The sequence below is a fragment of the Dermacentor albipictus genome, chromosome 1 (assembly GCF_038994185.2).
Source record: "Dermacentor albipictus isolate Rhodes 1998 colony chromosome 1, USDA_Dalb.pri_finalv2, whole genome shotgun sequence".
NCBI classification, from domain to species: domain Eukaryota; kingdom Metazoa; phylum Arthropoda; class Arachnida; order Ixodida; family Ixodidae; genus Dermacentor; species Dermacentor albipictus.
The window spans coordinates 13,727,341-13,755,279 of NC_091821.1; the positions used below are offsets into that span (position 1 = coordinate 13,727,341).

At 46.8% G+C, this 27,939-nt stretch overlaps 1 protein-coding gene and 6 non-coding genes across 8 annotated transcripts in view; all 7 read right to left on the bottom strand.

Annotated features, from left to right (window-relative positions):
* Positions 1 to 5,537: 5,537 nt before the first annotated feature.
* Positions 5,538 to 27,939, bottom strand: part of LOC139054661 (uncharacterized) — a 62,508-nt gene continuing 40,106 nt past the window's right edge. Inside the window, exon 2 of one of the 2 annotated variants that reach the window (XM_070532051.1) lies at positions 5,538 to 6,129. The gene's annotated coding sequence lies outside the window, so the exon portion shown is untranslated. Of the gene's footprint in view, positions 6,130 to 24,727; positions 24,803 to 27,939 lie in introns of those variants that run through there. The other variant, XM_070532052.1, reaches the window with a different exon arrangement.
* TRNAP-AGG (transfer RNA proline (anticodon AGG)) lies at positions 6,278 to 6,349 on the bottom strand. Its single transcript has one exon. It is a non-coding gene; the product is annotated as a tRNA-Pro (tRNA).
* TRNAP-UGG (transfer RNA proline (anticodon UGG)) lies at positions 12,234 to 12,305 on the bottom strand. The gene has a single exon. It is a non-coding gene; the product is annotated as a tRNA-Pro (tRNA).
* On the bottom strand, positions 12,512 to 12,583 carry TRNAP-UGG (transfer RNA proline (anticodon UGG)). The gene has a single exon. It is a non-coding gene; the product is annotated as a tRNA-Pro (tRNA).
* TRNAT-UGU (transfer RNA threonine (anticodon UGU)) lies at positions 12,783 to 12,854 on the bottom strand. The gene has a single exon. It is a non-coding gene; the product is annotated as a tRNA-Thr (tRNA).
* Positions 25,473 to 25,544, bottom strand: TRNAP-AGG (transfer RNA proline (anticodon AGG)). Its single transcript has one exon. It is a non-coding gene; the product is annotated as a tRNA-Pro (tRNA).
* Positions 25,735 to 25,806, bottom strand: TRNAP-UGG (transfer RNA proline (anticodon UGG)). Its single transcript has one exon. It is a non-coding gene; the product is annotated as a tRNA-Pro (tRNA).

The window sequence follows — 27,939 nt, forward strand, 5'->3', positions numbered from 1 at the left end:
CAGAATAGCAGCAGCATATTGAAAATTGTCACAGCATTCCAAGACCCCTCTCATCGTGTGTACATTTGTCGCGACAGTGCGTCCCTTTATACCACAAGTCTGGTGTGGTCCTACAAGATCCTTAATGATTTACTGTAATCGGCTTGCAAGAACTTTCATTAAAACTTTGTAATCCGTGTTGGTCAATGAAATGTATCTGTACGCCGTGACTAGTCTCAACATTGCTTTTTGGTTCGTCTTAGGAATAAGGACAGTATGGGCTTCAGAAAATGACGGTGGTAATGTGTTGGTAGCAAAAACTTCGTCAAACAGCGCTTTCAACAAAGGCACCAACTCGTTCTTGAACGCTTTATAAGAGGCCGCGCCAAGAACATCCGGACCTGGCGACCTATTAGGGCTCAGGTTATCTATAGCACTTTCTATTTCAGCATGCGTGATGGGTGCTCCTAGAAGTGACTTCGTTTCGGCTGATAGTTGCGGCATACGAGAAAGATAGTTTTCTCTATACGCTTCGATATCGACCGGCTGGCATGCAAAGAGCCGCTCGTAATACCGGTGAAAAGCACGTGCGATGCTCTCCCGGTCATTCAGTTCTTGGCCATTCTCTTCAATCACTTCTATTTCATTTCGCCGCGCATGCGTCTTTCTCGATACCTAGCACCCGTTTCGTGGCCGTTTCCCCCACGGCCCATGCTTCTGCTCTGGCTCGAACTAGCGTCCCGCTATAGCGGTTTTCCTCTAATTGCTCCAGCTGTTGTTTTATCTTACGTAGGTCTTCTTTAAAAAGACCTGGCGCTTTGCTTTCCAACGCAGTTACTTTACGCAATGTTCTTTTTAGCCCGTTCTCTCTCATATTTTCTCGGTATTTCAAGACGCTGCTTCTTTCGATTGCCTTTATTTTAAAACTCTATGGTGTTAGGCTGCTGAGCACGAGGTCGCGGGATCGAATCCCGGCCACGGCGGCCGCATTTCGATGGGGGCGAAATGCGAAAACACCCGTGTACTTAGATTTAGGTGCACGTTAAAGAACCCCAGGTGGTCAAAATTTCCGGAGTCCCCCACTACGGCGTGCCTCATAATCAGAAAGTGGTTTTGGCACGTAAAACCCCATATATTATTTATTTTAAAACTTTGTTTTAGTAATTCCTAATGTACACCTATCTGCTTATTACTGTCCAATTTAACATCGCTTATTGCTCCTGACACAAAACAGATAAAGTGCTCGTCATGTAATAGCGTTGCGTTAAGTTTCCCCAGATGCCATTTTAAAGTATTACATTTTTTTTTCATCCACATTGCATTTCACTAAGCAATGGTCCGAGAAAGAAACGGGTAAAACAGTGTAAATGTTACATGCAGGTATGATATGAAGGGACACGTAAATCCTGTCTAGCCGAGCATGTTTAGAGCCCTGAAAATGCGTGTACTGCACCTCGCGTTCCCCTTCTAGACTTTCAGCAACGTCGGCAATATCATGCTTGTCTATCAGTTCCTTCAACAATACGGTGTTCTTAACGTTCGGTCTCCGTTTTGTCACTCTATCCCTCCCACTCAGTACGCAGTTGAAATCCCCTAGTACAACCAATTGTTTCGTGACATTTAGATGCTTCCTAATCTCCGAAAAGAAATTGACTCGGTCTTTATCCGCGTTTGGTGCATAAATACAAATGACCCGCCAGTCACGCTCGCTCAACAAAAAAATCACACCAAACAATCCTACCCAACATAAATGAAAAACAATTTTGTATCACAAGGCCTTGTAACTTTTTAACAAAAAGGATGCAGCCCCGGATGTTCCAATGGCATGGCTAACAACCACAAAATAATTAGACGTGAAAAGAAGCACCATGCTTCCGGTTTCCTCCACCTCTTCCACTTTTGTTTCTTTTACTGCCAACACGTCAAGCTCCTGGTCTACCAAGAGTCGATAGACCTGACTCTGCTTTTTCTTGGCAGCCAGTCCTCGCACATTAAGTGTGGCGAAATTCAAAGGCTGGTTGGAAGCCATCATTAACCAATAGGTGTTAGAGGAAAACCCGAAGCATGGTGCTTACCTTTAACGTCTAGCACACCACTAGACGTCACCGTGCTTGTCCGGTTGCCCGGTGTCGTTTTGTTGCGGCACCGGCTTGTCCCCGACCCCCCTCCCTTCCCCGACGTTGGGCATCGAGTTGTAGCCAGAACGTCTCCCCAGAGGCGCCTTTGCAGGCGGTCCCTCTGTCTTGTTTGCCTCATGGCTGCCTTTGAGGTCTTCTTGTTTTTCCAGTGGCTGCTTGATGGCCGCGCCAGAAACCTATGTATTGGTGGCCCCGTTAGCTGTCTGGTCTTTGCAGTCGGTCAGTGCGCCGACCACAGCAACTTGAGGAACATATTCCCCTTTCTCAACGTCTTTCTGTGCCGTTGACGGTGTTCTAGAATGTTTATTCGCGGGTTTAGGGGGCCCGTGTGTCTCTCCGCAGCAGGTGCCACTGTAGTGGTCGTCTCCTGCAGATTGGCCACGTCGCCTGTACTTCTGGCAGCGTCCTCAGCTTCAGCCACGTCTATGGCTTCCTCTGCTGTCTTGTCGCCCTCAGGTTGACCTACCGCTGCGGCGTAAGAACGCTCACACTTGGCGTCAACATGCCCGAAACGTCGGCACAGAGAACATCGGGGCACTTTACGGTCGCGTCGTACGTGACCGTTTCCTTTGCAGCGCAAACACTGCATCGGCCGGCCAGGGGCGACGACGAGGACCAGCTCACCGGTGACCCGGATCTGATGGGGCAGGTCATCCATGGTGACACCACTCTTGAAGTTCAACAGCACTGTCCTCGTCGAGGAGCCTTTGTCACTGACGCCTTCGACGCGCCAGCGCTCCCGGCTGACCTCCAGCACCTTGCCGAATGCCGCAAATGCCGTCTTCAAATCCTCGTCGGCAACGCCATGAAGTAGCCAGTGGAGCCGCAACTTCACTGTCCGGTCGTGTGGGTCGATGATGAGGTAGCGCTGCCTCTTCACTTGAAGCTCCTTGAAGGCCTGCAGCCTCTTTTTTTGCATCAGCGTCGCACATGGTGACCGCCCAGACATGGTTTATCTGGTACGCCCCCAGCACAACGACTTCAGGCAGCAGTCCGCTAGGGCGCAGGGCGTCACGAAAATCTTCAACCTTAAAGGGCCTCGCTCGGATGTCGCCGTGCAAAAACACGCTGTTCAACGCGACACGACCCGTAGGCAGCTGCGGGAAAACAATGTGATAGTCGCTATCGTCGTTGAGCCTGCTACCGCGGGCAACGCCCGCCTGAGTCGCTCCATAGGCGCACATGATTGCACGGCCGTTCGCTGTGGTGGCTGGAAATGGAATCCTAGACCAACGAGCCGACGTCGCTTCTCATTTGTGGCACGTCGTAACAGCTTGGCTGTCTGCAAAAACGAAGACAAAGTGGCAGTGGCCTAGCTAGGTCGTCTGGCACCCGGGGCCCATAGATCTTCTGTCAACCCCCCCCGCCCACCCAGCTGTAGTCGAGGAAGGCGAGGATATCAAGTTCCAGGTGTCTTCAGATGTATATGACGGCCCCACGGCCCCTCGCCCCCCCCCCTTCCCCCCTTCCCCCCTGTTTCTACGCCACTTCGAAGTGGGCATCTTTGATTACGTTCGTGCTGAGAAGAGAACAGGAACGTACTGAAAAGAAGAATGGATAATGTTGTTCGGTTTTCTTTAAGCATTTCTTTATATGCCGACTGACAGTAAAAAGAAAAATATTAATGGGCTCGTCCGGGATTTGAACCCGGGACCTCTCGCACCCTAAGCGAGAATCATACCCCTACACCAACGAGCTTTTTTTTTCTTTATTACCGGCTTGGCAAGTACATACAAATATTGTCAAATAAATCCGAATGTTAAAAAGTCTAGTCTTTACTAAGACTGACGTGTCATGTTAAAATGGCTTCATCGAAGCCAAACTGTTCAACACTGAAAGCCAATTTGGCGGATCACTTAGCAGTTTCAACACTTCGCTTGTATAATTAACATTCTCGGTAAAATAATACATTGCTGGCCTTGCATCAACATCAGCATTGCGTACAGCCATACGAGTTCGCCACACACTTTGCATACACAATAGCATCAACATGTCCACCGGCACACCGTCAGGTTCAGCACGTGGCAAAAACCTTATTCCGAACGCAGTGATAGGAAGCTCCTTTTTTAATGTTCTTTGCAGGATGTCCCAAAGAAAGCGGGCATCGTGGCAGTCAAGAAAAATATGTTCGACAGTTTCTTCCTTGTTACATATAAGACAGTTGTCTGACCATGGGACAAACAAGCCCTTGCTTCTTAGCCATGGCTTAACAGGCAGTGTGCCGGTATGCAGTTTGAAAAAGAATGATTTTGTGTTAGCTCGTACAGGCATATTATTGACTCGCTTGAAAACATCTCGTTCAGGCCCTAAGTAATACATAGAACGATACACTGGTGTAGGTATAAACACTTCAACAAGATCCTTATACAATTGTTTTCGTGACACTGCAAACAAGTAGTCTTTCGAAAAACGAGCGTTTAGAAGACGTATCGCCATGGAAACTTCACGCAGATAGCCCTTTAGTGCCATCGGTTTGATTGCGTGCGACGATACAACAAAATCGGGCAAAGCGTCGCGCAATCTCACTTGGATTACCGTCCGCAGAAACCCATCGCTTTGGTCGCGGAAGAAAACAAATCTCGATACAAGCAAGAGGACAAGCGAGATCTCTGCGTTTAAGAGTGAATATTTACCTCTTATGCCGAAAATTGATGGTCAACTCAAGGATGCCCTTGAGAGGCCGATTTCTGTAGCAGAAATTGAAAAGGCTATAGATGACCTTAGTGTAAGGAAATCGCCTGGACCGGATGGACTTGGGGCAGCGATATATAAAATTTTCAAGGTTGAAATGGCTGAGGCTCTGCACCGCGTCATAACCAAGTGTTACGAACAAAAATGGACGCCTCCTTCTTTCCGACAGACACACGTAGTACTGATACCTAAATCAACAGACCCCATTAAACTTCAATCCGTAGAGACCTACCGGCCAATAAGCTTAGCAAATATTGACTATAAAGTATTTATGAAGGTGCTCGCCCATCGCCTTCAAAGTGTAGTCAAATCCCTAGTAGGTACACATCAGACATGCGGTATAAAAGGCAGGACTATATTCACAAATATACATATAGCGCGAAGCATACTTGAATGTTGCGATACGATGGGAGATCATGTAGCTATGCTACAACTAGATTTGGCCAAAGCTTTTGACAGGGTGTCCCACGAAATCCTGTTTATACTTCTTGAATATGTTAATGTCGGATCAGTCATTTTGGACGGGGTAAAAATGATGTATGATGGTTGTACCACAAACTTAATCATTAACAACAAACTGAGCAGGCGGATTGCAGTAATGTCTAGCATAAAGCAAGGCTGTCCGACCTCAGCCTTGCTCTTTGCACTTTATTTAGAACCTTTCTGTTTAAAGTTACTACATAACCATAATATTCGCGGGTACACTTTTTTTCGTAGAGAAATAAAAGTTTTAGCTTATGCCGACGACATAGCAGTGTTCTGTCGTGATAAACAGAGCATTGCAGAAGCTGTGAGGGAAGCCCAAGCTTTTTGCAAGGCTTCCGGTAGTGCCATAAGTTGGTCAAAATGTTTAGGGCTTTGGCACGGGAATTGGCCAGATGCACCAGAGGTCTTTTGCAAAATGCAATGGAGTGTATTACCCGGCACTTATCTTGGGGTTCCACTCAGTGCCTACCGTGAGCCAATCGAATACTGGACGAGCGAGAGAGACGGAATGAAAGAGCGAACTAACAAATGGGGAGGCCACAACTTTTCGATGTTTGCTAGGGCCAAAGTATGTAATATCTTTTTAGTAGCTAAAGTGTTCTACGTCCTGCAGGTGCTATGCATGAGCCGATCTTCAATTCAAAAAATACACAGAGTGTTTGCAGAGTTTATTTGGGGTTCGGTGTGGGAACGCACGAGCAGAAGTAATTTGTTTCACACATTGCGCAGTGGGGGACTTGGTTTAACGCATTTGTTTTTCAAGAGACCCTACACCAACGAGCCGCCGTGTTCTCCCGTTTGCGGCACGTTTACAGTATCATAGCATCTTGATTGTCTGCAAAAAGAAAGACAAAGAAGTAGGCATCTTTGATCACGTTTGTTCTGAGAAGAGAATAGAAACGTACTGAAAGAAAGAATGGATAATGTTCTTCGGTTTTATTTAAACATTTCTTTACATGCCGACTGACAGTAAAAGTAATAACGGGCTCGTCCAGGATTTGAACCCGAGACCTCTCGCACCCTAAGCGAGAATCATACCCCTAGACCAACGAGCCTTTCCTTTTCCTTTACTGCCACTTCTCGACATTTTCATACTCGTACATCTTATCAGCAACACAGCCAAAAACAAACCAAATAAATAAAATATTCCACGCAACATGTAGAAAAAGAAACATTCTGTAACACAGCGGTCAGCATGACTTGCCTGACTTTGTCTATTAAAATTTTTTGAGGAATGCCAATGCTTCTATCCTCGGTAGCCACTCAGCTACAACTTGCCATTTTTGTACTTCAATAAAGCGTCACATGTGTTCACGGAAATGCAGGCGGGCAGGCCGCGCGTCTTGGTCACAATAGAAGCCTTCCATTCGGCCTCGCCATAGCCAGTAGAGGCCTGTCAGCATGACGAGGTCAAGTGGAACCCCATCCTCATTATCTAACTGCAGAAATTGGATGCCGTGTGGGTCTAACGGGAAATCCTTCTTTATGGTTCTTTGGACGACATCCCAAAAGAACACCCCCTCCCAACAATGTAGCAAAACATGGTCAACTGTTTCTGGTTTTTTTGCAAATCAGACTGTTCGCACCCCACGGCATGTAAAACCCGCGTTCTTCCAAAAAGGTTCTCACTGTCAGTGTGGCAGTGTGAAGCTTGAAAAAAAAAAAGATTTCACTCCTGGCTGCACATGCATTCTTTTTACGCGTTTTAAAACGTTATTACTTTGACCTCTACTATATATGGTTCTGTACATCGCCACTGGAAAAATAACTGCACACAGGTCACTGTACAATTTCTTTCTTTTTACACTGAACAGATAATCATTCGAAAACCGTACTGACAAAAAACGGACACTCGCTACTATCTCTTTAAAAAACCCGAATACAGTACCAGGCATTATGTCACTGCTGATAACATCTGGTAACGCATAACAAAGTCTCACTTGACGCACCGTTCTTAAGAACGGGTCGTTGACGTCACGAAAGAAAAAAAAATCTTTTTACAAGCTGTCGCACGAAAAGGTGTGCCAGACCCAGGCCTCCATCTTTCACTCGCCGAAAAAGATACGTGCGGCTGCAGCGTTCCCAGCTGGACGCCTAAATAAAGACAGCAAAAACTCGATGCAACTTCTGCACATACACTCGCGAACAATACAACACTTGCATAATATACCATAATTTACTAACAAAAAATAAATTGCACATTGCGCCAGAGCACATTGTTGCTCTGGCGAAAATTGAGAGATGTGCACCTTTCTACCTCTTCGCCTTTTCTCGTGTTTCTTTCACGTTTTCTAGCCATAAATTACAATTTTCAAGGGGAACGCCAAGGTACTTTACTGGTGTTTCAACCCATTTCACATTAGCAAATCTGTTGGGGGCTGATGGCCACTCGCCATGCCAGAACTCCAGGCACTTTCCCCAATTCACAAAGCTCCCCGTCACTTCCCCAAACCTTCTTACTACCGTAACGGTCTCCAGGGGACTCTCTTTTTCCGTACAGCACACAGCTATATCATCAGCGTACGCCAAGAGCATTTCCTCCGACGCCTGTAACCGGAAGCCATGAACCCGATCATTTTCAATAATTGCTTGACATAACGTTTCAATATAGATACAAAATAAGAGCGGACTCGCTGGTCACCCTTGACGCACCCTCCCCTGGACCTCAACGGGGAGTCTGTTGTGGACTATGAGGCGCGTTTTGCAGTTTCGATATGCTATGGATATACCGTCCGTGATGATTGAGCCTAAATTAACATGTTCAAGTATGGCAAACAAAATGGCATGAGGTACACAATCAAATGCCTTTTCTATGTCAAGCTGAAGGATTGCGAACGCCGACCGATAGGCATCACAACACTCAAGCACACACCTCATAGAATGAATACTAGTAAAAATAGAGCGACCCTTAATACCACAGGCTTGATGGGATCCTACAATCAGCGTTACAACTGTCTGAAGTCTACCAGCCAATATTTTCACATTTTATAATCACAGTTAGTTAATGAAATTGGTCTGTGTGAGGTCACAAGTCTTAGCTTATCCTTTTATTCTGTTTTTGGAATTAGCACAGTGTGTGCTTGAGAGAATGACAGGTGCAACGTTCCCAACTCAAATGCTTCATCAAAGACATAATTCAACTCAGAGGAAAGGTCATGTTTGAATGCTTTGTAAAATGCTGCGCTCAGACCATCCGGCCCGGGCGACTTGCCAGGGTTAAGATCATGTATCGCCTTTTCTATTTCTGCTATTGATATCGGTGCTTCGACAGCTGCTTTTCTTTCTTGCGACAGCCGTGGCATGCGTTCCAAGAATGTTGTTTTAAAACCTTCCACATATACTGATTTATGAATGAGGTTTTATTATTAATAGACAAGATATAGTACAAGGCAGTAATATACAGGAGGAGGTCCCGAGGTCAAAGACTGTAATGGAACCTCCTGTACAGCGTATAAGTAAAAATATAAACAACAGTTGCTACAAATAGTGTAAAATATTCAAAAGGTAACAAACTTAGTATTGTTTTAGGTTTGGCAGTACGAAACAAATCAGCTGCAGACATGCTAGTAAAAAAGTATAATAATTATTATTACATTCGACTAATTACCATATCGCCTTTTTCATTTATGGGCAAATAGCTTTTCATAGAATCGAAAAAAAAACGCTTGGCCTATGCCCTTTCTATCTGTTATCTCAACACCGTTTCCTTCTATCACATCGATGTGCTTGCGGTGACCATGGGCCTTTTCGATTCCCAGCGCTCGCTTTGTGGGCGTCTCCCCGGCAGCCCAAGCCTCGGCTCTGGCCCGCACGAGCGCTCCCCGATAGCGTTCTTCGTCTATTACTTCGAGTTTCTGTTTTATGCTACGGATGTCTTTAAACTTGCCCGGCTCTGGACACTCAAGCTTAACCAACCTTTCGAGCATCGTTCTTAAATTTCTTTCTTTGACTTTTTCCTCATACTTAAGGCACCTAGATCGCTCTATGGCTTTCATTTTGACATGTTGCTTTAATAAGTCCCATTGTGCGCCAACAGTGGGTATCCGTTCTGCTTTCATTTCGTTTATCTCCTCTTTCACAGCTTGAGTAAAGCATTAGTCGCTCAGAAGCTTTACGTTTATTTTCCACAAATCTCATGAAAATGTGTTTTGTTTTCTCATGCTTCCCATCAAACATTTAACTAGACAGTAGTCCGAGAACGACACGGGTTCTACATGATACTGAGTGCACAAGGGTAATATCTCTACAGACGCCTAAATACGGACAAGGCGAGCGTGACTCAGTCCTTAAAAATGCGTAAACTGGACTTCTCTCGCTCTTTAAAGGCATTCTGCTACATCATCTACATCATGTTCTGCAATTAACCGTGACAATAGCTGGCTACTTCTATCTTTATACCCGTGCGCGTTGCTTCGGTCCCGAGTGTTCAAAACGCAGTTAAAATCTCCTAACATAAGAACATGTTTGTCTTTACTCAGATACTGCTCAGTGCTAAGAAAAAAATCTGTGCCTCTCATCTGTACCGTTCGGCGCGTAAACACATATTACTCTCCAGTTAACCTCACTATGATAAAAATCAACAACGATCAATCTGCCACTTTGGCATGAATGAACATTCTCTACAACAAGGCCCGTTAGCTTTTTCAAGAATAGTAGGCATCCCGCTGACTTGCCCACCGCATGACTCACTGCCACGTAATAACGAGACGTGAAGCGAAGCATCATGCTTCGGGTCTGCTCCTCCCCTTCAACTTTTGTTTCTTGCACTGCCAACATGTCGAGGTCGGGATCCACCAACAATCTGTACACTTGGTTTTGCTTTTTCTTTGCGTCCAGGCCTCGAACATTTAAAGCGGCCGAACTAAACGACAGATTGTGTGCCATGTTTTTATAAATCGAGGTGATAGGGCCCGAAGCATGACGCTTACCTCGCGCGTTTAGCGTACCGCTGGCTATGGTGTTGGGCTGCTGAGCACGAGGTCGCGGGATCGAATCCCGGCCACGGCGGCCGCATTTTGATGGGGGCGAAATGCGAAAACACCCGTGTGCTTAGATTTAGGTGCACATTAAAGAACCCCAGGTGGTCGAAATTTCCGGAGTCTACACTACGGCGTGCCTCATAATCAGAAAGTAGTTTTGGCACGTAAAACCCCATAATTTAAATTTTTTTTAGCGTACCGCTAGACACCTTCTGATCCGCCCGGTTGCCCAGTGTCTTGGTGCTGCCTCGGCAGCTCGGCAGTGGCCTTCGTCTCCGTTTTGACATTTGGCCGTGGTTTAAGGCTGGGGCGTCTCCCCGCGGGCGCCTGTGGTCGGCAGTTCCTTCAAGTGGCCGTTTGACAGCCGGGATAATTCTGCTGTTGGAGGCTTGACTGTTTGGCATACGCGTCTTGGTTGACTCAGCGTCGAAGCCTTCTGTTTGATTAATAATAATAATATTTGGGGTTTTACGTGCCAAAACCACTTTCTGATTATGAGGCACGCCGTAGTGGAGGACTCCGGAAATTTTGACCACCTGGGGTTCTTTAACGTGCACCTAAATCTAAGCACACGGGTGTTTTCGCATTTCGCCCCCATCGAAATGCGGCCGCCGTGGCCGGGATTCGATCCCGCGACCTCGTGCTCAGCAGCCCAACACCATAGCCACTGAGCAACCACGGCGGGTCCTTCTGTTTGACTGCTTTCCATTGTGTCGTCGTCCGTGGGCCCAGGTGTTGCTGCGAGATCGGTCTCTGCTGCGGGCGGCTTGCTGTAGCCTCCGTGTCGACTGGCTTTGGTTGCCTTCCGGGGTCTTTTCGCTGGTCTACTCCTTATGGGCTTCCAGGTCTCCGCTTCCTTTCGCTGCCTCCCCGACTTCGGTCATATCCATTAAATGCTTCTTGGTGTACTGGTTCACACCTCGCCCGGTAGCTGTGGCGTAGGACCACGTGCACTGAGCGTCTTCGTGCCTATATCGCCGACATATCGTACACCGGGGCACTTTGCACTCTAGCCGGACATGTCCAGAGCCCTGACAGCGAAGGCACTGCATTGGTCGACCCGGAGCGACCACTAGTGCAAGTTCTCCATCGACCCGTACCTGGTGGGGTAGGTCCTCCAACTTCAACCCAGTTTTCAACTTCAACAGCACCGTCCGGATGATCGAGTTTTTGTCGTGGACTCCCGGAACGCGCGAATGCTCACGCTGCACGTCTACCACCTTTCCAAAAGCGGCAAGCGCTGTACGCACGTCATTATCAGCTACACCGTGAATAAGCCAATGAAGGCGTAACTTCACTTGCCGATTCTGTGGGTCCACTGTGACATAGCGACGCCCCTTAACTGTCATTTCCTTCAAAGCTAGTAGCCTCTTGATAGCGTCTCCATTGAACATGGTAACCGCCCAGACATGGTCAATCTGATAGGCACCTAGTGCAACAACTTTCGGCAGCATCCCGGCAAGAGCCAGAGCGTCCCTGAAATATTCGACACTGTAAGGCAGTGCTCGCACGTCGCCTTGCAGAAATACCGTACTGGTGACGATGCGTCCTGTTGGCAGTTGTGGCAAAACAAAAGAGTACTTTTCTTCTTCTTGGTTCCTGTTACTGCGGCTAGCAAGGGCCGCAATCGCTACTCCAACGGAGCTCATGATTCCACGATCCGCACAGCACGGCTGCTGGAAGCAGAATCTCTGCACTACAGGGACCACACGTACGCTGACATGCGGGCAACTGTCCCCTAGACCAACGAGCCGACGTCTTTTGCCATTTGCGGCACGTTTACAGTATCGTAACATCTTGGCTGTCTGCAAAAACGAAGAAAAAGAAGCGGGCATCTTTCATCATGTTTGTTCTGAGAAGAGAGTAGCAACGTACTGAAAAAAGAATGGATAATGTTCTTCGGTTTTATTTAAACATTTCTTTTTATGCCGGCTCACAGTAAAAAGAAAAAAAAAATAACGGGCTCGTCCGGGATTTGAACCCGGGACCTCTCGCACCCAAAGCGAGAATCATACCCCTAGACCAACGAGCCGACGTCTTTTACTATTTGCGGCATATTTACAGTATCGTAACATCTTGGCTCTCCGCAAAACCGAAGACAAAGTGGGCGTCTATGATCACGTTTGGGCTGACAAGCGAATAGGAACGTTCTGAAAAAAAGAATGGATAATGTTGTTCGGTTTTATTTAAACATTTCTGTATATGCCGACTGACAGTAAAAAGAAAAAAAATAATGGCGGGCTCGTCCGGGATTTGAACCCGGGACCTCTCGCACCCAAAGCGAGAATCATACCCCTAGACCAACGAGCCGACGTCTTTCCTCATTTGCGGCACGCTTACAGTATTGTAACATCTTGGCTGTCTGCAAAAACGAAGACAAAGTGGGCATCTTTGGTCGTGTTTGCGCTGAGAATAGAAACAGACTGAAAAAATAATGGATAATGTTGTTCGGTTTTATTTAAACATTTCTGTATATGCCGACTGACAGTAAAAAGAAAAAAATAATAGCGGGCTCGTCGGGGATTTGAACCCGGGACCTCTCGCACACAAAGCGAGAATCATACCCCTAGACCAACGAGCCGACGTCGTTCGCCATTTGCGGCACGCTTACAGTATCGTAACATCTTGGCTGTCTGCAAAAACGAAGACAAAGTGGGTATCTTTGATCGTGTTTGCGCTGAGAAGAGAATAGAAACAGACTGGAAAAAAAAGAATAGATATTTTTTTTTTCGGCTTTAAGTAAACACTTCCTCGTATACCGACTGACAGTAAAAGTAATAACGGGCTCGTCCGGGATTGAAACCCGGGACCTCTCGCACCCAAAGCGAGAATCATACCCCTAGACGAACGAGCCAGTTTTTTTTATTTTTTATGTATTGACTGTTAGCGATACAATACGAAAAAATGGAATGGCTCAATTCACAATTTTGAATCAAAGGAGAATCACATTCACAATGAAGTAAGGTGATAAAAACACCTGCTGTATTACACAATATACAGCTTGGTTAAAGGTATTTTGTTGTTGTGAGGTGGTCAAGGATCCGTACCCACTCTGGGGGCTCGCATAAAGACCTATATGCGTCACGTACATACACAACATTTTCAACAAAATACTCTTTTGCTGGTCGTGCAACTTGGTCTGCATTTCTGACCACCATTCGCGTCCTCCAGAAACTGTGCATGCACAACAACATTATTAGGTCATACGGCACCATGTCTGTTTGCTGAAAAGGCAGAAACCTTATCCCGAAAGGCGTTAATGGGAAATCTTTCTTGAGAGTTCTCTGTAGGTTGTCCTATAAGAATATGGAATCCCAGCAATTCAAGAACATGTGCTCTATTGTCTCTGGCTTTTACAAATGATTCAGTTGATGCTCCCTGGCACAAAGATACCTTTTCCCTGGAGCCAAGGTTTGACAGGGAGTGTGCCGCAATGTAACATAAAGAAGAAAGTTTGGGCAGAAAACCTTTTACACGTTTCAGCACATTCCGCTCTTGTCCTAAATGATATGCTGAACGATAAATTGGCGTAGGACACATGACATAAATAAGGTCCTTGTAAAGCTTCTTTCTGGAAACATCTGAAGGATAATCTACTGAAAAATGCGCTCTGAGAAAACGGACACTATCCACAGCTTCACGCATAAATCATTCCACAGCTACATTACGAAGCGTGTGTGACGTAACAATTAAATCAGGCAATGCATCACACAATCGCATTTGAATAACAGTGCGAAAAACGCGTCACTTTGCTCACGGAAGAACACAAGTCTCGACCCGACCTGTTTCAAGAACAAATGAGATAAACCTACTCCTCCATTCCCCACTGCATGAAATAAGTTTACACGACTCATAATTTCCCAACCAGATGCCCACAAAAAAAAACAGCAAATATTCTGTGCAGTTTCTGCACACAAATCCGTGACATACACAACACTTGTAACATATAAAACACTTTCGCTACCAAAAACAAGTTACACACCGTCGGACGGGTGAATATCGACATGCATCGTCCCCCCAACTTTGATATCTGTGCGTTCATTTTTCCAGTTGGCGCTGTCCACAGGCTCGTTGCATCTTTATAACATTAAAGCGGAACACCAAGGTAGCTGGATGGCACAGTTGTGAACTTTATGCTTTCATAGTGTTCTGGCCTATCTTCCCATTCTCCGTGCCAGAAACCTAGACACTTCTGCCAGTTTATGGCACTGCTAGTAAAACTACAAAATTTCTTCGCATCTTATACGGCTTCTTTAATGCTTGTTTTGTCTCCACAAAAAATTGCAACGTGATCTGCGTAAAACAAGATTTTAGTTTCATGTGTTTAGAACCGGAAACCTCGTATATTCTGGTTGTTTTGCACTTTAAGACAAAAAGGTTCTAAGAACATTGCAAATAATAATGCTGAAATCGGATCTCCCTGCTTCACACCAGCTACGACTGATATTCAATGACCTAAAGCTTTATTAATTATTAGATTGGTAGTACAATCAGTGTAAGCCATTTTTACCCCATCTATAGGACCACCTTGCCAACGTTAGTATATTCCAGTAATCTAAAGATCGCCTCCTGTGCTACCCTATCAAAGGCTTTCTCAAGGTCCAGCTGTACCATCGCCACGTGCCCGCATACCATATCGCAGCACTCCACTACACTTCGAGCTGTATGAACATTCGTAAAAATTGTCCTCCCCTTTATGCCACATGTTTAGCGTTTACCAACTACCAAGGTTATTACACTTTGCAGTCTTTTAGCTAACACTTTCATGAATATCTTGCAATCAACATTCGCAAGACTTATCGGTCGATATGTTTCCACTAAAAGTAATTTCGAGGGGTCATCTGTTTTAGGTATTAGTACAATATGGCTTGTTTTAAAAGATCGAGGAATTGCATTGCTGTCATACGCTTCATTAATAACATGGTAGAGCATTTCAGCCAATTCCACTTTAAAAGCTTTGTAGAACGACGCGCCAAGGCCATCAGGCGACTTTCCAACACTTGACTCTTTTATTGCTGTTACGATTTCATTAACACTAATGGGAGCTTCCAGTGTCTTTTTCGCATTGTCGTCCAACCTCGGCATTAGTGGCATAAATTCTGTAAAGAAGCCTTCGTGTACAGGTGTCGTACACCCCAGAAAACCCGCGTATCTTTCAAAAAATGCTTTCTGGATCACATTTTGATCAGTAGTGACTTCATCACGATAGCAAATTCTGTTGATTTCGTTCTTTGCGCCGTAGCATCTTTCGTCTCCCAGTGCACATTTGGTTGGGGTTTCCCCCAGCCAGAGCCGTTCAGCCCGCGCTCTTATCATGGCCTCTCTATATTTTTCAGCTTCCATGGCTTCCATCTCTCTTTTAGCTTCTTTAATCTCTTTTGAGAACCGTCCAGGTATTGTGGTTTGTGCATTTAGAAGATAGTCCAGAGTATTTCGCAGTTCTTTTTCTTCTTGTTTAGATTTGTGCCGCAGTGCGCATGCTCTGTCAATTGCGGTAATTTTAACATCAATTTTAAATTGTTCCACAACACACCAAAAACTTCCAGACTTATCAGAGTTAACAGCTTCAGTTTTTTCTGTCACTGCTCTTGTAAAAGTTTCATTATGTAGCAACTTTTCATTAGGCTTCCAAATATTCCAATTAAACTGCGAAATTTTTCGTTTTGTGCCTATTTCAACCATGACCAGGCTATGGTCACTGCAAGCTTACATGCTTCACATTGTATTTGAAGCACAATGGCATAAGGCTTGCAGAAATGTATGCGCGATCTAACCTGGCATGACTCGCACCTTGGAAATGCGTATACTGCACAAAATTACCACGGAGTACATCCCCCACCTCAAACATATATTTTTCTTGTGTAATTGTGTTCAATAGATCAGCGCTCACATCTCGAATAGGTACATTTTTCACTGTGTCCTCAGGCAAGCATACACAATTAAAATCACCAAGAAGCACAAGTTTCCTTTCACAACACAAATACGGTTCAACATACTCAAAGAAACCCTTGCGCTCCGTCTCTCTATTCGGGGCGTAGATGCACAAAAGGCACCACTCAGCTTCATTAAAAGAAAAATCCCACAGCACTAGCCGACCATTTTCACTGGCGAGGACTGCTTCCACTAATATTTCGATACTATTGCGCAAAAAAAGGGCACACCCTCCGGACTTGCCAGCAGCATGACACACACAAACGTTATATCTTGCTTTAAAGGTTTCGACCATCCGGTCTGTTGCTTCCTGACTCTCGATTTTTGTCTCCTGAATAGCCAAAATATATCTGTAATTTTCGAGCATTAGGCGACTAACTTGCACTTGCCGTCTTCTTGCTGTTAGTCCCCGTACATTCAACGCTGCAATACGAAGTGCAGAAAGATTTGGGTCCATTGTCTTAATTTTTTTTCTTTTCACAATACTTGATGCGCTACGCAATGACAGAAGAGGGAGACTTACATCACTGGTCAGTGTGCACAGCAGGCGGATTCGTCCACACTGGTAATTAGCCCGGCTTCTACCTTTACGACAATCGACTCGACCAAAGTCTCTACATGATTGTCCCCGTACATACAGTTGAACAAGACAAAAAATACCCCCGCTAGCGCGGAGGCACTCGCGGCCCTTGCAACTGGTCTGGTGGGACCGTCGGCTTGGGCTTGAAGCTGCTCCTACGAATGGTCGTTGACTTCAGCGGCGGTGGTCCCACAGCGCTCGTTGGGTCGGAGCAATCCTCGTCGCTAGCCACCTTCTCATGAGGTCTCTTGGTAACAGCTGTTGCAGGTTGACTTTCTTTATCACTTTTCCGGAGTGCCTCGTTCTCCGAGTCGTTCTGCGAAGTTGATGCGCCACCTCCAAGATTTGTTTCCATCTCGGGAGTGCTTTCGGGTGTGCTTGGGTGGGCCGATTGTTGTTTTTCGTCCTCCGTTCTTAATTCTTTGTTCTTTACAGAAGACGCAACAGGCGGGTTCTCTTGCCTGCTCGCCTGATGCTCACTTCCCACAGAAGCTTCTTCGGCGTCGGCCTGATCCATAAGGTGCTCTTGCACAATGTCGCTTCCGCCTGTTCTGGTTACGTTGGCATAGCTGCGTACACACTGGCTCTCCTCGTGGCCATAGCGATGGCAGGCACCGCAGGGCGGTACCCGGCACTCGCGCCGTATACATATATATGTGACCGGTGCCATGGCACCGGAGGCAGAGCGGCGCTCTACCAGCTACGAACACAAGTGCGTTATCTTCACCTATGCGCAACTGGTGTGGCAGGTCTGCGACCGTCAAGCCGGACTTCAGGCGCAAGGACACCAAACGTGTGCGAGAGCCCTTCTCGTAACAGCCTGAGACACGCCACTTCTCTTTGGAAATTTCAATAACTTTGCCAAAAGGTGCCAAAGCTGTTCGAACTTCGTCGTCGGGCGTGGTGTGCAGGAGCCAGTGAAGCTTCATCCGCACATCCTGTTTGCACGGATCAATAACGACGCACCGGTGCTCCTTTACGCTAAACGCCTCGAGTGAAAGTATTTGTTTCTTTGCGTCTTCATCCTTGAAGGTTATCGCCCCCACATGATTCATTTGATAGGCCCCAAGGGCCAGCACTTCCGGCATAAGCTGTACTCGGGCAAGCGCATCGCGAAAATGTTCTACGCGATACGGTCTTCCTTTAAAGTCTCCGTGCAAAAACACTGTCTTAGAAACCGTCATACCTGATGGCAGATGAGGCAAAACAAGCTGATATTCCTGCGTTGTCGTATCCGTAAACCTGGGGCCATATAACGTAAAACTATTCCAATATGTTTTTATTCCAATCTCCTGACGTCAAATTTGCGTAACCGCCGACGCAAGCATCGGGCGGTCACCCGCAGCTTTGTCTGAACAGACCAATCAAATGCTGCCCTCGTTCATAGGAGGTCACTTTAGTTTGCTTGAAAAACAAATAACATTGCCTGCACTGTGCGGCTTGTCTTAGATAATTCGCTCACAAGAGGCGAGGAGCATGCTCAAGTGGAGAAGGATTCGATGGGACCGAGCCACTGCACGGAATATTGATAACCGGATGAAGCGGGTGGTGCCGGCGTCTGCGATTGGTCCGCTTTCTCTTAATTAGCTTGCGGTGGCTCGTCGACAATCGCGGTGGAATGCAACGGAGGCTTAAGAATGACGCTAAAATTGATCCTCAGCAAAGAATAGTTGGCAGAACGAGGTCGTAAACGTGCCGGAACTTCTCGAAAACGTTACAGGGCCACGCAAAAAGTTTTATTACACGCAAATTAACCCGTGCTCTCCGGCAGGGGCGAGTAGCCAGTGCTGGAGCGATCGGCGGCAGCCATCTTTCATTCCTTTCGGAACGGGGCAGGCTGCGGCTATTCAGAAGAAAATTCAGTTTTGTTCGGCACATTAATGCATCTCTAACGCGTACGCGTCACTTTGACGCGGTGTGTTTTTGCGGTTTTTTGACGTCGCGTGAGAGGCAGGTGAAGTGGGTGCAGGCCGGAAACTTTTTACCAATAGCCGAAGGCTAATGGCAAAAAGACGTCGAATCAGAAATAACTACTTTTGTTTTGTTCGCTCAAGCTATGCATAATCAGTGTGTACACGTCATATCAGATGGGGAGCTATCGCGGTTTTCGTGACGTCGTGTAAGAGACAGTGAAGTGGGGGTGGTTCAAAAACGTTTTCGACCAATCGCGGTGGGCTGATTGCAGAATTGGAATAGAAAAAGTTCGGACAAGTTTTACGTTATAGCGCCCCTGATTCCACGGCCTTGATGGGCCGCTTCAACCGCCCCAACGGAGCAAGACATTCTGCGACCGTACCGTACGGTAGTTGGAAGTAGAATCCTATACCAACGAGCTGTCGTCGCTTTTTTTTTATTTATTGCCGGTCTTCGACATTGTACAGAGCACATAATACAGAACAAAATTACAATACACAATTAACATCTACAAAACATTTTGAAAGGACATTCATGCTGTCAGTCCTATAAGGACTTGCGTTGTCTAATTAAAATTCTTTCATTGCTGTCAAAGGTTCTATCCTCGACAGCCATTCGGGTACCCATTCTTGTATTTTCTTTATTTCGATGAAACTAGGCATGCTTTCTCGGAAATAAGTACGCGCAGGCCTGGTGTCTGGGTCGCAGTAGTACCCAGGCATCCTTGCACACCATAAACTATGAAGGCCATTGAGCATTATTAAGTCGAAGGTAACCCCGTCCTCATTCTTTACCGCCAGGTACCTGATTCCATGCGGATTTAAGGGTAACTCTTTCTTCATTGTAGGAAAAATTATGGGGTTTTACGTGCCAAAACCACTTTCTGATTATGAGGCACGCCGTTGAGGAGGACTCCGGAAACTTAGACCACCTGGGGTTCTTTAACGTGCACCTAAATCTAAGTACACGGGTATTTTCGCATTTCGCCCCCATCGAAATGCGGCCGCCGTGGCCGGGATTCGATCCTGCGACCGCGTGCTCAGCAGCCTAACGTCATAGCCACTGAGCAACCACGGCGGGTGTTCATTGTAGGACATCCCAGAAGAACACCCCGGCCCAGCAATGCAAAAAGACATGGTCTATTGTTTCAGGTTGCTTGCAAAATCAAGCAGTGCGAGTCCCAGGGTAGAGGGAAGCCATGTTCTTCCATGAATGGCTTCACTGAGAGTGTTCCTGTGTGTAATTTAAAGAAGATTGTCTTTACCCCAGTAGGGACCTGCATATTTTTCACTCGTTTAAGGACATCCTGTCCTGATCTTCCACTGTATAGCGCTCTGTGCAATGGCACTGGAAATACAATGTCGCAAACATCTTTATTTAATGTTTTCCTTTTAACGTCTCAAATACTCAAATACTGAACTAAATACTCAAAAGAAAAACGCACAAAAAGAAAGCGCACGCTATCTGCAACTTCGTTAAGATTGCCACGAAGCGTTCCGGGCATACTATCTGCACTAACAGTAAGTGCCGGCAAAGCACCTCTCAACCGAGCTGGCATACAGTTCGCAGAAATGGATCACGCACATCCCCCCCCCCCAAAAAAAAATCTGTTGACGAGCTGTCGTACAAAAAAATGCGCCAAGCCCAGCCCCCCTACCTTCACGTGCCTGAACAGATTGGTTCGGCTACACCTTTCCCAGGTAGAGCCCCAGATAAAAACCGGGAACACTCTGTGCAACCTTTGTACGTTTACCCTTGAACAGTACAACGTCTGCATGATGTACCACAACTTCGTAATAAAAAACATGTTACACACAGTTGCCTTTGCGAAAATGGACAGGTTGAAGCCTTTCCACCTGTCTGCTTTTTCTATTGTTTGTTTTGCTTGGTTCGTTCAGTATTCGTCGCTATTTTTGTAACTGTCCATGGGAACACCTAGACAATTGGTCGGGGTTTTCATTCAGCTCACATTTGCAAAATTGTCCGGGGCCGAAGACCACTCTCCGTGCCACAAACCGAGGGACTTCCCCCAGTTCACTCTACTGCCCGTCACATGACAAAAAATTTTCGCTACCCTTATTGTTTCCGTCACACTTTCTTTACTTGTACAACACACCGCGATGGCATCTTCATATGCCATGAGCTTGATGTGTGTGGCTGCCAAGCTATACCCGCGTATTTGCTCATTCTCAGTTATTGTCAAACACATAGTTTCTATGTAAATGTCAAACAAAAGAGGACTGAGAGGGGAGCCCTGACGCAAAGAACGCATGACGTTAATGGGGGCCCCCAATGATTTATTCACAATTAAGCGTGTTGTGCAGTTCTGGTACGCCAACGCCACTCCCTCAATGATGATGAAACCAACATTAACGTAATCCAAAATGGCAAATAAAATATTATGAGAGACACAATCAAACGCTTTCTCGAGGTCCAGCTGGAGCACCACGACTCCGCCCGAGGTGGCGTCACAGCACTCCAGCACGCAACACATCATGTGAATATTCGAAAGAATGAACCTTCCTTTGATACCACACGTTTGTTGATCTGCCACTATGTCGTTTATGACGCTTTGAAGTCTGGCAGCCAAAGCTTCCATAAGAACCTTATAATCAACATTGGTTAAAGATACTGGCCTGTAAGATGTTACTAGCCTAAGTTTCTCCACTTGGTCACTCTGAGGAATGAGTATGGTATGCACTTTTCCAAAAGAAGGCGGCAAAGTTTTGTTATCACACGCATCATTAAACAGCTCTGTTAGCAACGGCGACAGTTCTTTCTTGAAAGCTTTATACAAACACGCGCACAGACCGTCAGGTCCAGGTGATTTGCCTTGCTTCAAATCATCAATCGCTTTTTCAACTTCGCTTGCTGTTATTTTCCCTTCCAATCATTCTTTGGTATCGTCACTCAATCGCGGCATGTGACATAGAAAGGCGTTTATAAACTCGTCTATATTCACTTCTTGAAACGCAAAGAGCGACTGGTAATACTCTAGAAACGCTCGGCCTATGCTCTTATCATCGTCAGTAACTGTGCCGTTCCATAAAATCCTGTCCACATGATTCCGCCGTCTTTGCGTTTTTTTCAAGTCTCAGCGCCCATTTAGTGGGCGTCTTTCCTGCTACTAATGCATTTGCTTTTGCTCGCACAATCGCACCTTGATACCGTTCCTTGTCAAGCTGCTCATTTTTTTCTTTAACGGCTCCTACATCTTGCTTATACCCCCCAGGCTCTTCGCACTCAAGCGCTATCAGCTGCTTAAGCGTCTTTCGTAAGCCCCTTTCTTTCATTTCCTTCTCAAACCTTAAGCAGCTCGATCTTTCTAAAGCTTTCGTTTTTACGTTTTGTTTGAACCATTCCCATTTATCTGCTCTCACCCGCCGTGGTTGCTCAGTGGCTATGGTGTTAGGCTGCTGAGCACAAGGTCGCGGGATCGAATCCCGACCACGGCGGCCGCATTTCGATGGGGGCGAAATGCGAAAACGCCCGCGTAGTTAGATTTAGGTGCACGTTAAAGAACCCTAGGTGGTCGAAATTTCCGGACTCCTCCACTACGGCGTGCCTCATAATCAGAAAGTGGTTTTGGCACGTAAAACCCCATAATTCAATTTTTTAAATTTCTCTGCTCTTGTTTCACTATTTTCCTCACTTACTTTCCTGACGGCCTCATGTACTGCCTAAGGCATTCATTTTCCATAGGTCCATAGTAAGGCATTCATTTTCCATAGGTCCCAATTAAAATCTTCTTTCTTACTCTCCGTGCCTATATGACATTTCACCAAGCAGTGATCTGAAAACGATACTGGTGCCACAGAATAACTATGGCACTTCGGAATCATGTCTTGCGATACGTATATAAGGTCCAACCGCGCATGACTACTACCTTGATATAGCGTGTACATGACTTCCCGCTCCCCCTCCAGGCACTCACAGACATCAACCAGTTCATTATCACAAATTAGCTTAGTCAACATACTACTGCTTTTATCTCGAATACCAGCCTTATTGACTCTATCCCGAGCCGTCAAAACACAACTGAAATCCCCCAACAAAACCATGCACTTATCAGTGCTAACATAGTGAAAAAGATTCGCAAAAAATGAGGCGCGCTCTTCCACAGCATTCGGCGCATATATGCACATGACTCTGAATTCAAGTTCACGAAAAACAAAATCACAAAAAATAATCCTTCCAGATGGACATGAAAATACATCTTTAACAACAAGGCCAGGCAACTTCTTAACAAACAGAACACAACCGGCGGATGTCCCTATCGCGTGGCTCACGACCGCATAATATCTAGTCATGAAACGCCGCACCATGCTCCCGGTCTCCTTCTCTCCGTCAACCTTTGTCTCCTGGACAGCTAGAACGTCTAGGTCGTGGTCAGTGGCCAACCGTAGGATTTGACTTTGCCTACGTCTAGCCGCCAACCCTCTTACGTTTAGTGTGGCAATAATGAGTGACGGATTAGGAGCCATGCTGAATTAAAGGATAAGGTAGGCTCGGAGCATGGTGCTTACCCTTCACGACCAGCCCTCGGCTAGCCGCCTCCGGGACCGCCTGTCTTCCCGGTGGTGTTAATCTGCTGCACTTTGTCACCAGGCCTTCTCTCGAGCGCAACATTTGGCTTAGGCTTGTAGACCGACCGCGTCACTAGTGCTCGATGGCGCGTTGTTCTTGTCTCCGGCCTCGTCAGGGGGCACTTGGATGTGGCACCAAGACCAGCGGCCCATTCCCCATCGTTAGCGGCCTCGCCCTGGTGCATCGTTGACTCGTCGTCATCCCGTTCAGCTTCACTAGCACGTGCCTTCGCAGGATCTTTGTCCTTCTCGACCCTTGCAGGCCCAGTAACCTGCTCAGCGACTTGGACGACCTTGGCGTCAGCGACCTCCGGCAGCCTCATGGTACTTGTCGTCGCTGGGGGCACTTGTTCTCCAGCTCCCTTAGCAGCGTCTTCGGTCTCGACTGCATCCATAACGTGTACTGCTGCCTCTTCACTCGCCACTGGGCCAGTCGCAGTGGCGTAAGTCTTGACGCAGTCGGCGTCGACGTGCCCGAAGCGTCTGCAACGCGAGCAGCGCGGCACCTTACAGTCCCGCCTGACGTGTCCTGTGCCTTGGCAGCGTAGGCATTGCATCGGACGACCGGGCACCACTACCAAGGCCAAACCCCCGGCAACGCGTATCTGGTGAGGAATATCCTCCATTTTCAGTCCGTCCTTCAGCTTGAGAAAAACTGTCCTCGTGGTCAAACATTTCTCCGCAACGCCTTAAACAGGCCACTTCTCCCGGCTCACCTCAACCACCTTGCCGAAGGCCGCCAGCGCAGTCCGTACGTCTTCTTCTTCCACGCCGTGCAGCAGCCAGTGAAGCCGGCGTTTCACCTGCTGGTCCTGAGGGTCGACGATAACACATCGCCGCCCCTTAACCTGAAGCTCTTTCAAGGCCAGCAGTCGCTTTGTTGCAGCCGCATCATCGAGGGTCACTGTCCAGACATGATTCACTTGGTACGCCCCAAGGCACACAACTTCCGGCAGCAGGCCCGTGGGGCACCGCAGTCGTGGCCTAGTGTACAGGGCGTCCGCACGGCTGCGGTAGGTGGACAGTTCGAAACCCACCGCCGGCACCCATCGATAAAAAAAAATGAGTACAGGCACTCCCGAACACGGCGCCCGGCAGTGTTTGGGGCGTACTGCCTGGGGAGTGCACCCGGCTGCCTATTTCCCTAGTTTCGACATGCAACCCTGAAGGGTGGATACGTTCCCTGGCCGTAATGCGGACATGGCTGCGCTAATCAGCAGGCCCGTGGGCATAAGAGCATCCCTAAAGTCCTCGACCTTATAGGTCTCGCTTGTACATCACCGTGTAGAAACACGGTGTTATTCACAATTCGTCCTTTTGGCAGCTGAAACAAAATAAACTGGTGGTCCGTTTCTTCGTCGTTGCTTAACCTGTTTCCGCGGCCAAAAGTGGCTGTCGCTGCTCCGCTAGAGCCCATGATTCTGCTGACCGCTCAGCTCGGCTGCCGGAAGCAGAATGAACGAGCCGACGTCGCTTCCCATATGTGGCACGTTTACAGTATCGTTACATCTTGGCTCTCTGCAAAAACGAAAACAAAGTGGGCATCTTTGATCACGTTTGGACAGAGAAGAGAATAGGCACAGACTGAAAAAAAGAATAGATAATTTTCTTTGCTTGTAAGTAATAATAATATTTGGGGTTTTACGTGCCAAAACCACTTTCCGATTATGAGGCACGCCGTAGTGGAGGACTCCGGAAATTTTGACCACCTGGGGTTCTTTAACGTGCACCTAAATCTAAGTACACGGGTATTTTCGCATTTCGCCCCAATCGAAATGCGGCCCCCGTGGCCGGGATTCGATCCCGCGACCTCGTGCTCAGCAGCCTAACACCATAGCCACTGAGCAACCGCGGCGGGTCCGGTTGTAAGTAACCACTTCTTCGTATACCGACTGACAGTAAAAACAGAAATAATAACGGGCTCGTCGGGGATTTGAACCCGGGACCTCTCGCACCCTAAGCGAGAATCATACCCCTAGCCCAACGAGCCGACGTCGCTTCTCATTTGTGGCACGTTTACAGTGTCGTAACAGCTTGGCTGTCTGCAAAAAACGAAGGCAAAGAAGTGGGCCTCTTTGATCACGTTTGTGCTGAGAAGAGAATAGGAACGTACTGAAAAAAATGGATAATCTTCTTCAGTTTTATTTAAACATTTCTTTATATGCCGACTGACGGTAAAAATAATAACGGGCTCGTCCGGGATTTGAACCCGGGACCTCTCGCACCCTAAGCGAGAATCATACCCCTAGACCAACGAGCCGACGTCGCTTGCGGCACGTTTACAGTGTCGTAACAGCTTGGCTGTCTGCAAAAACGAAGACAAAGAAGTGGGCATCTTTGATCACGTTTGTGCTGAGAAGAGAATAGGAACGTACTGAAAAAAATGGATAATCTTCTTCAGTTTTATTTGAACATTTCTTTATATGCCGACTGATGGTAAAAATAATAACGGGCTCGTCCGGGATTTGAACCCGGGACCTCTCGCACCCAAAGCGAGAATCATACCCCTAGACCAACGAGCCGACGTCGCACCCCATATGCGGCACGTTTACAGTATCGCAACATCTTGGCTCTCTGCAAAAACGACGACAAAGAAGTGGGCATCTTTGATCACGTTTGTTCTGAGAAGAGAATAGAAACATACTGAAAAAAAAAAGAATGGATAATGTTGTTCCGCTTTTTTTTTAAACATTTCTTCACATGCCGACTGACAATAAAAAGAGATAATAACGGTCTTGTCCAGGATTTGAACCCTGGACCTCTGGCACCCAAAGCGAGAATCATGCCCTTGGACCAACGAGCTTTTTCGATGTCCCTTTTTTTCTTTATTGCCAACTTCGACGTTCTAAATCAAGGTTTACAAAGGATAAAACGTGTGGGCCACACTTTGGCCAACACGGTAATAAAATTTTTTTCAACAACGCTAATTCATCACAGAGATCCATCGAGGTGGATCAGGCAGCTCTTTGAAAGCATCTCTCTCACGCACAGCAATCTCACACACATCTCAATGAAATTTTCCCGAACCGGTCGAACAGCAATGTCTCCGTTTTGGAATTGCAGTCTAGTTTTCCAGATTGCGTGGAGGCTCAGGATCATAATAAGGTCATACGGGACATCCTCGGTGTTATTAATCGGTAAGAAGCGTATTCCATATGGGTCTAAGGTTAAGTGTTCTTTCAATGTTTTCTGCAGAACATCCCAGTGAAAGATGGCGTCCCAGCAGTCTAGGAATGCATGTTCTATTGTTTCCGGTTTTTTACATTATAAGCAGTCGGTGGTGCAGGGGATGAATATACGCTTTTCATGAATCCAGATCTTAACGGGAAGTGTTTTCGTGTGTAATTTGAAGAAAGATTTAGCTGACGGCCGTATTGGCATTTTTGTAACTCTCTTTAGAATGTCTTGTCCTGGGCCTCCACGGTGTGGAAGACGGTACAAAGGTTCAGACAACATTGTGCCCACGAGATCTCTGTATAGTTTTTTCTTTGTAACGGTGGACAAGTATTGCTGTGAAAAATGTGCATTCAGCATCCTATATCAACATACCACTTCACGCAGGTAACTAGTCACGGCTCCTGGCATATTGCGAACAGTCGAAGCAAGGAATCCTGGAATTTGTCTACACAGCCGTACCTGTATTACCGTTCGGAGAAAAGGATCGTTTTGATCACGGAAAAACACAAAGCGTGACACGACTTGTCGCAGAAACAAATGAGCTAGACCAAGCCCACCTTTCTTGACAGGGAGGAACAAGTTCGTTCGACTCATCCTCTCCCAGGTGGAGGCCCAAATGAAAACTGCGAAAACACGGTGTGATTTTAGTACGCTTACCCTCGCAGCACACAACACATTTATAACGTACCATATTTAGAAACTAAAAAAAAGATTGCAAACAGTGGCTCTAGAAAACATTGACAAGTGCTTTCCTCTCCACCCGTCAGCCTTTTACTTTCCTTTCGAAACTTGATCGAGCCAGTACGATTCAGGTTCACGGTAATTTCCGGGAGGCACACCCAAGTACTGCGTTGGTAACAACGACCACTTCAATCGATAAAGGGTTTCCGGCGTGTCTTTCCAACTACCCAGCCAGAAGCAGTCTCTCTTATCCCAGTTTATCTGGGCTCCAGTTGAGTCACAAAACTTTTCAACGACAGTCGTGGCTTCCCTAATGCTCGCTTTGTTTGTGCAGAAAATCGCGATATCATCGGCATATGCCAAAATTTTAACGTGCGCTGCCTGAAGCCGATAGCCTGCTATGCGCTCGTCATTTTTAATAGGCAAACTGAGTGGTTCGACTTAAGCAGAAAATAGAAGGGGCGACAGCGGGCATCCTTGCCGCACCGACGAGAGCACGCGAAAGCTATCGGTGAGCGCCCCATTACAATGAAGCGCGTTAGGCATTCTCTGTACGCCATCATGACGCCTTCCGTTATGACGTTGCCAACATTCGCATGTTCCAGTATTCAGAACAAAGCCTTGTGCGAGACGAGGTCGAAGGCTTTTGCCAAATCGATCTGCATCCTCGCGACGTGATCGCCAATCGCATCGCAACACTCAAGCACACTTCGAGCCACGTGTACATCTGTTGTGATACTGCGGCCTTTAATGCCACAAGTCTGGTGCGGCCCTACCAATGTTTTAATTACACTTTG